Here is a 7,903-nt window from a genome sequence, read left to right as displayed (position 1 = left end):
TACATCTTCTCTGTAACGGCTCCACAACTGTGGAATTCTCTCCCCATTCATCTAAGGGAAGAACGCATGTTAGACCGATTCAAGAGTAAATTGAAATGCTTTCTTTTCAAAGATGCCTTCAACTTCTAGTACTCTTTTGCCTTGATTCATTCCTTAGGGTCTGTCTTGTTACCCTCCCTTTTGTTCATTCCCTTTTTGTCTTATTTTCTTTAAAATATTGAATTTCTTTCCCCTTTGCCTCACTATGCGCAAGTCTTGTTTGTGGTTAAATGTGACATGTTTTGTCCCCCCAAAAGCTGTATGAATTTTAGCTATGTACATCGCTTTGAAGTCTGATCAAGCGATCCATCAAATTTTAAATAAACTTCAAAACTTCCTGCAGTACCAAAGACTTTCAGCTTGTCAATCAACATCATTTGTAACAAAGACATAACACTGAGATCCATAACAGGAACATTTTACAGAGAGGGCATGTTGATAGTAGAAGGTGGGAGGACATTCAATTGTGATATCACTAATAATGTTCTGAAGTCTCTGTGCAACAGGATGGCCACCAGTGGTATCAGCTGGCTAAGATTTGTAGATAAATAGCTTAATTGGTCATTGTCCCACTATGGTAACAAAAGTTAGGTACAGGGATATTTCATCAGGTGATTAATAAGTTTTGATCTGGGAGTTACAGCAGAAATACACAGGCAACATCCAAAGAAGAATCATGTATAAGCATGGACTTTTTAAAAAAAAAAAATTTAATAATTGGAGCGGGAGAGGCACTTTAAATCTTCTTCCTTTTAATTTTGTTATAATTGCCTATTAGTTGGTCCCAACTGGCTGCTGATACCAGCATAGTACAGAACCCACCCTGATACTTGGATCCCATGGCCACTTGGCAGGAATTGCATGTGATGTGTGTAACCAGGGAACTGTAACTAGGATGGGCTAACAAAGGCATGAAAGTTCAAGCTTAATATAGTACAGAAACTCCTTAAGGTAAAGGGGGAAGACAAGACATGGTGTATCTTTGTATTACAGAGCAAATTCCCTTGTGGAACATATGGAGGATAGCCAAGAGCAACAGTGTGGAGATGCTATGATCACCGCAGTATATTAAGAGCACTGTCAAAGAAACAAAAGGACTAATTTCAGCTTCTGGGCACATACCAAGTCAGACATGGTTCTTAATGTTTATTTCTGTCTGGTGGATTTCCCAACATACGTAAAGACTCTCCTATCTATCTCCACATATTTTCCTGCCTTCATCTTGTGAGATATTAAAAGCCTATTGTAATTTTGAATTAAAGGTATCACCTTATATTAAAGTCATCCGATTATATGAAATGAAACGAAAAGTGTCAAGGAGAGTATGCAATAACTCATAAGTTTCATGGCTCCACATCATTCTCTTCTTGGTGGGGCTGAGGACTTTTCAGCAGCCCCTCGTAGTTCCAGGAGGAAAATTTTAAGCCAGTCCTAGGCTTCTGATAACCCTGTCTTAGTGCATTATGCAACTTTAAGCCTTAATTTCAATGGACAGAATCAGGGGCCTCAAACAACACACTGCTTTAGGATGTTCGTTCAAGACCAGGACTGGCCAAAACGTATCCCTCCTGAAATTAGGCTACTTGACAGCCCTAGTAATGTCTAGATCAGGGATTCTAAACCTAGTCTTGGAATACACCCAGCCAATCAAGTTTTCAGGATACCAACAATGAATATGTGTAAATTTCTGTGGTTCAAGTAATCAAACACATTTATTGATTATGTATTATGGGATTAAGGCTTTGACTGGCTCATGCTAGAAGGCCAAATAAGCAGTTCAGAATTTTATAACTCCACACTCAATGCACCTAACTTTTATAAATTGCACTTAGTGCCGCACAGCGGTGTAGTGAGGGTGAGCGGTGCCTGGAGTGGTGGCATAGGTTTGAATTAATATTTTTATTACCCGGATCCCACCCCAAATTGGATAACTTATGCCAATCATATTTCTATCTACCGTATATATTGAATATAAATTGATCTGAGTATAAGATGAGGTACCCTTTTCCCACCATAAAAGGATGAAAAAAGGTTGACTCGAATATAAGACTGGGGTGGTGTTGGTGGTAATATTCATGTGCCCTTCCAGAATCTGCGCCCTGCACCTCTCCCTCCCTCCCTCCCTCCCTCCCTCCCTGCCAGGCTCTGCACCCAGCCCTCCTCCCTCCCTGCCAGGCTCTGCATCCAGTCCCCCTCCCTGCCCTGTACACTGTCCCCCCTCTCTCTCGATGTCCTGCAGGCCTCCACTGGGCCTGCCATATGACAAGAGGGATCCCTCCTGCCTCCTGTCTCGGCAGACTCTGCCAATTTTATTTTATTTTTTACCTCACTCCCGCCTCCCCTCGCATACCTTTTTGAATCCCTGGTGGTCCAGTGGTGTACTGTGCAGGAGCTTTCCATGCTCCTGCCCTGCGCTGAGCCCCTCCCTCAATGGTTGTCTCGAGTTCATGTGGCCCAGTGGTATACTGAGTATGAGCAAGCTTTCCTCATTCCTGCCTGGTGCTGAGCCACTTGCTGAATGGCTGCTGTGAATTTTCATGAGTCCCGCGAGATCTCAGGGCAGCCATTCAGCAAGTAGCTCAGCGCAGGGCAGGAGCAAGGAAAGGTCACTCCTACCCGGTACACTGCTGGACCACCAGGGATTCAAAAAGGTATACAGGGGGAGGCAGGAGGGAGATTTAAAAAATTGGCAGAGTCAGCTGGGACAGGAGACAGGAGGGATCGCTCCTGTCTCAGCCAACCCCACCAGGCCATACAGCAGGCCCAGTGGAGGCCTGCAACAAGTCCAGGAGGGGGAGCAGGTGGGTGATGACCCAAATATAAGCCGAGAACCCCATTTTTGGGCCATTTTATTGGCCCCCAAATCTCAGTTTATATTTGAGTATATATGGTATACTGTAATCAACTACAGCTCTACCTCTCTTGGCTTATTACCCCTATCATCTCAGCCCTGTCAGGCTATTTGACAGGTTTCCTCTTTAGTAACCCCCAAGAAAATCCACTCACCTCCATCCAGAGCCCAAGAAGGATTTTCAGAGGGGATGACATACCTCTTCAGGAGGTGGAGTTGAAAGAACTAGAGAAGGGAATGGAACCCATGGAAAAGAGAAAGATACAGACCAACCACAGAACATTATACTGAAATGTTTCTTAAGTTTTATTGAAGATTGCAAAGTCAGGTGAGTTTATGCCCATATTCGGTAAACAGTATTTACAGTGACATTTCTTCTCAGTACAAATTTTTCAACAATCATTGATTCCACATAAATAGTCTATCACTACTCTGATATTGCATTCACACAAAGAGGCACATAAACAATGATGCAATGAAAGATAAGAAACACTTTCAGCAGAATACCAAATCTGAGTACTATGATGAGATCTCTGTTTCTAGAAAAAAATTTATCATTTATGTGTGGAATCTGCATTCATTATTTTGCAAGTTCCTCAAACCAGCAAGACCAACAATTATTTACATACATAAGAACTGCCATACTGGGACAGACCAAAGGTCCATCAACAGTGGTCAATCCAGGTCCCAAGTACCTAGCTGATTCCCACTTTTTTCTTAGCCATGTACTGTATATAGTCTGTCTTTTAGTCCTAATATATTTTATTTTGTACAGTGTTATAATTTTTGAAAAATATAGCTATTGTTATGAGAGGTGTTCAATAATTTATTTACCTCAGTAGGAAAGAAAAGAGTTTTCAAGAGTTTTGTTTTCTTTTTCAATAAAGTCCCTGATAGCTCCATACATTTCATCCATTTTTCCTGCAATGACTTTAACCCCTTTGAACAGAGTTCTTCTGTTTGACCTTCAAACCAGGACATCACAACGTCCTTGATGTTTTCACCACTTGAAAACCACTGTCCATGGAGAGATTTCTTCCCCCCCCCCCAGTTGCCTCCTGCTTTCAGCAGAAATTGCTGACCTGGAAACCTTCTCTCCGACGTCAGAGTTGACGTTAGAGGGAAGACTTGTGGATCAGCCATATGCAGCATGTGAATCACTGCCTGCGCATCCCTGCAATGAGTGCCGCTGAGGCAGAAGAACCTAGTGCGGCTCGAGCAAGTAAGGGAGAGAGGGAACATGATCTGGGGCAAAGGGCGAAAGGGGGAGAGGAAGGAGCATGTTGGAACATGGGAGGAGCATGATTTTGGACAAAGGCTGGAAGGCAGAGAGGGTGGGGCACGAACTTGGGACACAGAAAGAAGGGAGGGGCATGAACATAGGACACAGAACGGAGGGAGGAAGGGGGTACTAACTTGGGACATAGGTGGGAGGGAATAGAAAGGGAGAATTGTTGGGCATGAATATTACGTTAGTGATGCTTTTAGCATCTGTAAAGTAATACTATACTTACTTCTTTCTAGATTTATACCCTGGATGAATTGCCTGAAAAATCTCACTCTTTGGGATGGTTCACCCTTGATATCTCTACATCTCCTGATATTTTCTGGCTTGTGGAGATCTGATTGCAAATGGGATCTACAGGTTCTACAGAATAGAACCTATAGATCTCATAATGCACTGGAATGAATGCACAAAAACAAAATAGTCTAGGTTTTAAGTTTAAAGCTTGAGTTCCTTTTCTGTGTCTTTGGACGAAAGGTTTCGTGAATCTGGCCCTGTCTTTCTTATAAGCCTAGCTCATATCGTTCTGTTCCATATTGGCTATCAGAGAATGGGTCATCTGGTATCCTTTGCTAAAAGGAAATATGGAGGAGGTGAGAGGAAAAGTAGGGAATAAGGACAGAGAGTGGCAGGAACTAGGTAAGAAGGTAAGTGAAGAGAAACCAGTTAAAAGGAACTAAGCATATTAACTAATGTATGAATCATCACCGGATGTGGCTATTATGTGCTAACAATTTCAGCTGAAACTCTTTGGTTGATTTATTCTTTGCCCTATTTTGGCCTTCAGTTATGAGGCAAACCATCCAACTGTAAGTTCTCTACGAGTCCTTATTTTAGTCTTTCTCTTTATTTTTAGTAACATTATCAAGAATTTCTCATTTCTATAGCCAGTGCTAATTTCAGGAAGACCAGAGAAGTTGTGGCAAGTTCTAGGCTAATTGATACCCTGTAAAACAATGGTCTCAAACTCGCACCCCGGGGGCCCCATGTGGCCCCGCCAGGTACTATTTTGAGGCCCTATGTATGTTTATCATAATCACAAAAGTAAAATGAAACAGTTTCTAGAGCATATGTCTCTTTAGCTATAAATTACAATATTATTATTAAGACTTAGCCAAAAGGAAAGATTTATAAACTATAAAGAGTTTTACCTCATGCAAAATTGTCATTTCATTAATAAGACATTAACTATTTTTTTCTGAGGCCCTCCAAGTACCTGCAAATCCAAAATGTGGCCCTGCAAAGGGTTTGAGTTTGAGACCACTGCTGCAAAAGCACTTAAATTAGTACTTCTCCTCCTTTTTGGTTGTGGCAGCTCATGACAGCATCCTCCCCATTTATCTCTCTCTGTCTATCTAGCATCCCTTTCACTTTTCCCCAGACCCTTTGCTCAGCATCATTATCCATTCCCCAAACTCCTCTTTCTTCCCCCTGCCTACATGATGCAGAATAGAGAATGACACGGTGACAAAATTCATTACCGTTCCCGTCCCCGTGGATAACCGCGGGAGATAATCCCATGTCATTTTCTAGTGTCTATTTCAACCTCAATCCTTCTACACCAGCATTCTTCAAAGCAAAGCTTGCGGGTCAGTGGTTGTGGCCATTCATACTCTGATTCTTCCCTCTCTCCTTAAAAAATGACATGAAGATGGTTTCCCGCAGTTATCCGCGGGGAAAGGGACGGTGATGAATTTTTTCACCGTGCCATTCTCTAATGCAGAACAATATAAGGGAGAGGGGGGTGAAAGGGGTATGGCCCCACTTCTTCTTTCCACTGTCTTGCTTCGTTTAGGAAGTATGTTCTGGGATGCAGCAGTGATGCATTTTCTCTCTGCCCTTTTGGAGGCAGAATTGATGCTGTCCCAGAACAGAACACTGGGTTTGGGATCTAAGAGGAAAGAAAGACACTGAGACTTGGGCTCTCTGCTACTCTGCTTCTCTTTTTCCTTTGGCCACTTTTGTTCTTAGCTACTATTAATATTAGAATAAAACTATTTTTAGATTACAAAGCCTAGTTTTATGGGCAGAATAGTCCATCAAAATGTAACATATAAAGGTAGGGCTAATAGGTTCAGACAAAGAACTGGTTATCAGGAGCACAACATGCTAGGCCAGGTAATATATAGTATATGCATATACTGTAGCATAAGTCCTATTTACAAAACATTTTTAGATGTGTAAAGAGCCTGTTTTCTCATGAGAATAAGGCAGAGAGTGGCAGAAGTTTTAAAAACACTAACACCCTCTTTTATGAAACTGCGATAGCAGTTTCTAGTGCTGGGAGCGACGCTGAATGGCCCATGCTGTTCCCGACGCTCATAGGAACTCACGAGCCATTAAACGCGGCTTCCCGTGCTAGAAACTGCCGTCGCAGTTTCATAAAAGGAGGCCTAAAGGGTTCCTTCTATGAGGCGATGCTGGAAAGTTCACAGCCCAACCAAGAAGAGAATGATGTGGATATTGTTCAATCAATGATCTGAAACAACATTAAAGCATAGAATTTCATCTCTGCAAATTGGCACAGCGGCAGCGGCAAAATAACGCTCAGGATTTAGGAAGTTGGTTGGTTGGGCTGAGAACTTTTCAGCACCCCCCCCCTTGTACAAAGCTGCAGTAAGCTGAAAGGGGCTTAACACAGGATGCACTGAAGCATCTTACAGTAATTGTGCAATGCAATGTGACAGCTCCTCAATCCTGGAATGATCTTCCAACATATATAAGAGAAGAAAAGAATCTAGATAAATTCAAGAGTAAGCTTAAAAGTTTCCTTTTTAATGATGCTTTTAGCGATTAACGATCTTTTAATATCATATTTTTAATAATTTTCCTCCCCCTATGTTTTTACCTTCTTTTTTTATTTTATTTTTTTTATTTTGAATTTAATATGCATTGTAACCATTAATGAACTTTCCTTTTGTTTCTAACAATGTCCAATAATCTATTTTTATTTTTAATATTGTGATTTGTGTTTGTAACAGTATTTATTTATATAATATTTTACCCATGTTTTATAACTATGTGTTTTATTTTGTACATCGCCTTGAATTTTGATATGGCGATTAATCAAACTATTTAATAAACTTGGAAACTTGGAATGTGTGTATGCAAACTGTATGCTACAAAATTGTACTTTTTCACTGAGAGAGCATATCTGGAGGCAGAGAGTTGGCATTTCTGTGCTAATCAGAGTTTCTGTATTCCCATACGCTGATTAGCATGTGAGTCGTTCCCACCTACAAAAGAGGAAGCAGTAAGGGTTCATATGCTTATCTTTTTTTAAATACAGCAGCAACTTTCCTCCTAAGTACATCTCTATTATATATATATATATATATATAATTTTAAATATCTAAAAGATCCTCAGTTGGCTCTTCTGCAGGTAGTCATGCATTTGCTGCACGAGGCACTATCTTCACCAGATCTTTACACCGTACTCGGTTTCCTGTTCATTTTTCTTTTATGCTTTAATATTATTTCTTTTAGATTTATATTTAAACAGTGTCACTTGTCTGCTATGATTCAGTTCATGGAGCGCTTCTCCCGGCATGTCCATGTTTCAATTGCACTTCTTCAGGGTCGAGGCTCCTCCAGCATTCTTAAAGTGCTGCTAACATAGCACGATCACTATCTTTCTCCTCAATTTCCTCAGTATTAGTTGCCATTCTGACCAATTGAAACATAGACATGTCGGGAGAGGCGCTCCATGAACTAAATCATAGCAGATA

This window comes from Geotrypetes seraphini, chromosome 5 (assembly GCF_902459505.1).
Source record: "Geotrypetes seraphini chromosome 5, aGeoSer1.1, whole genome shotgun sequence".
Lineage (NCBI taxonomy): Eukaryota > Metazoa > Chordata > Amphibia > Gymnophiona > Dermophiidae > Geotrypetes > Geotrypetes seraphini.
Note: the sequence above shows the minus strand (reverse complement) of the source record.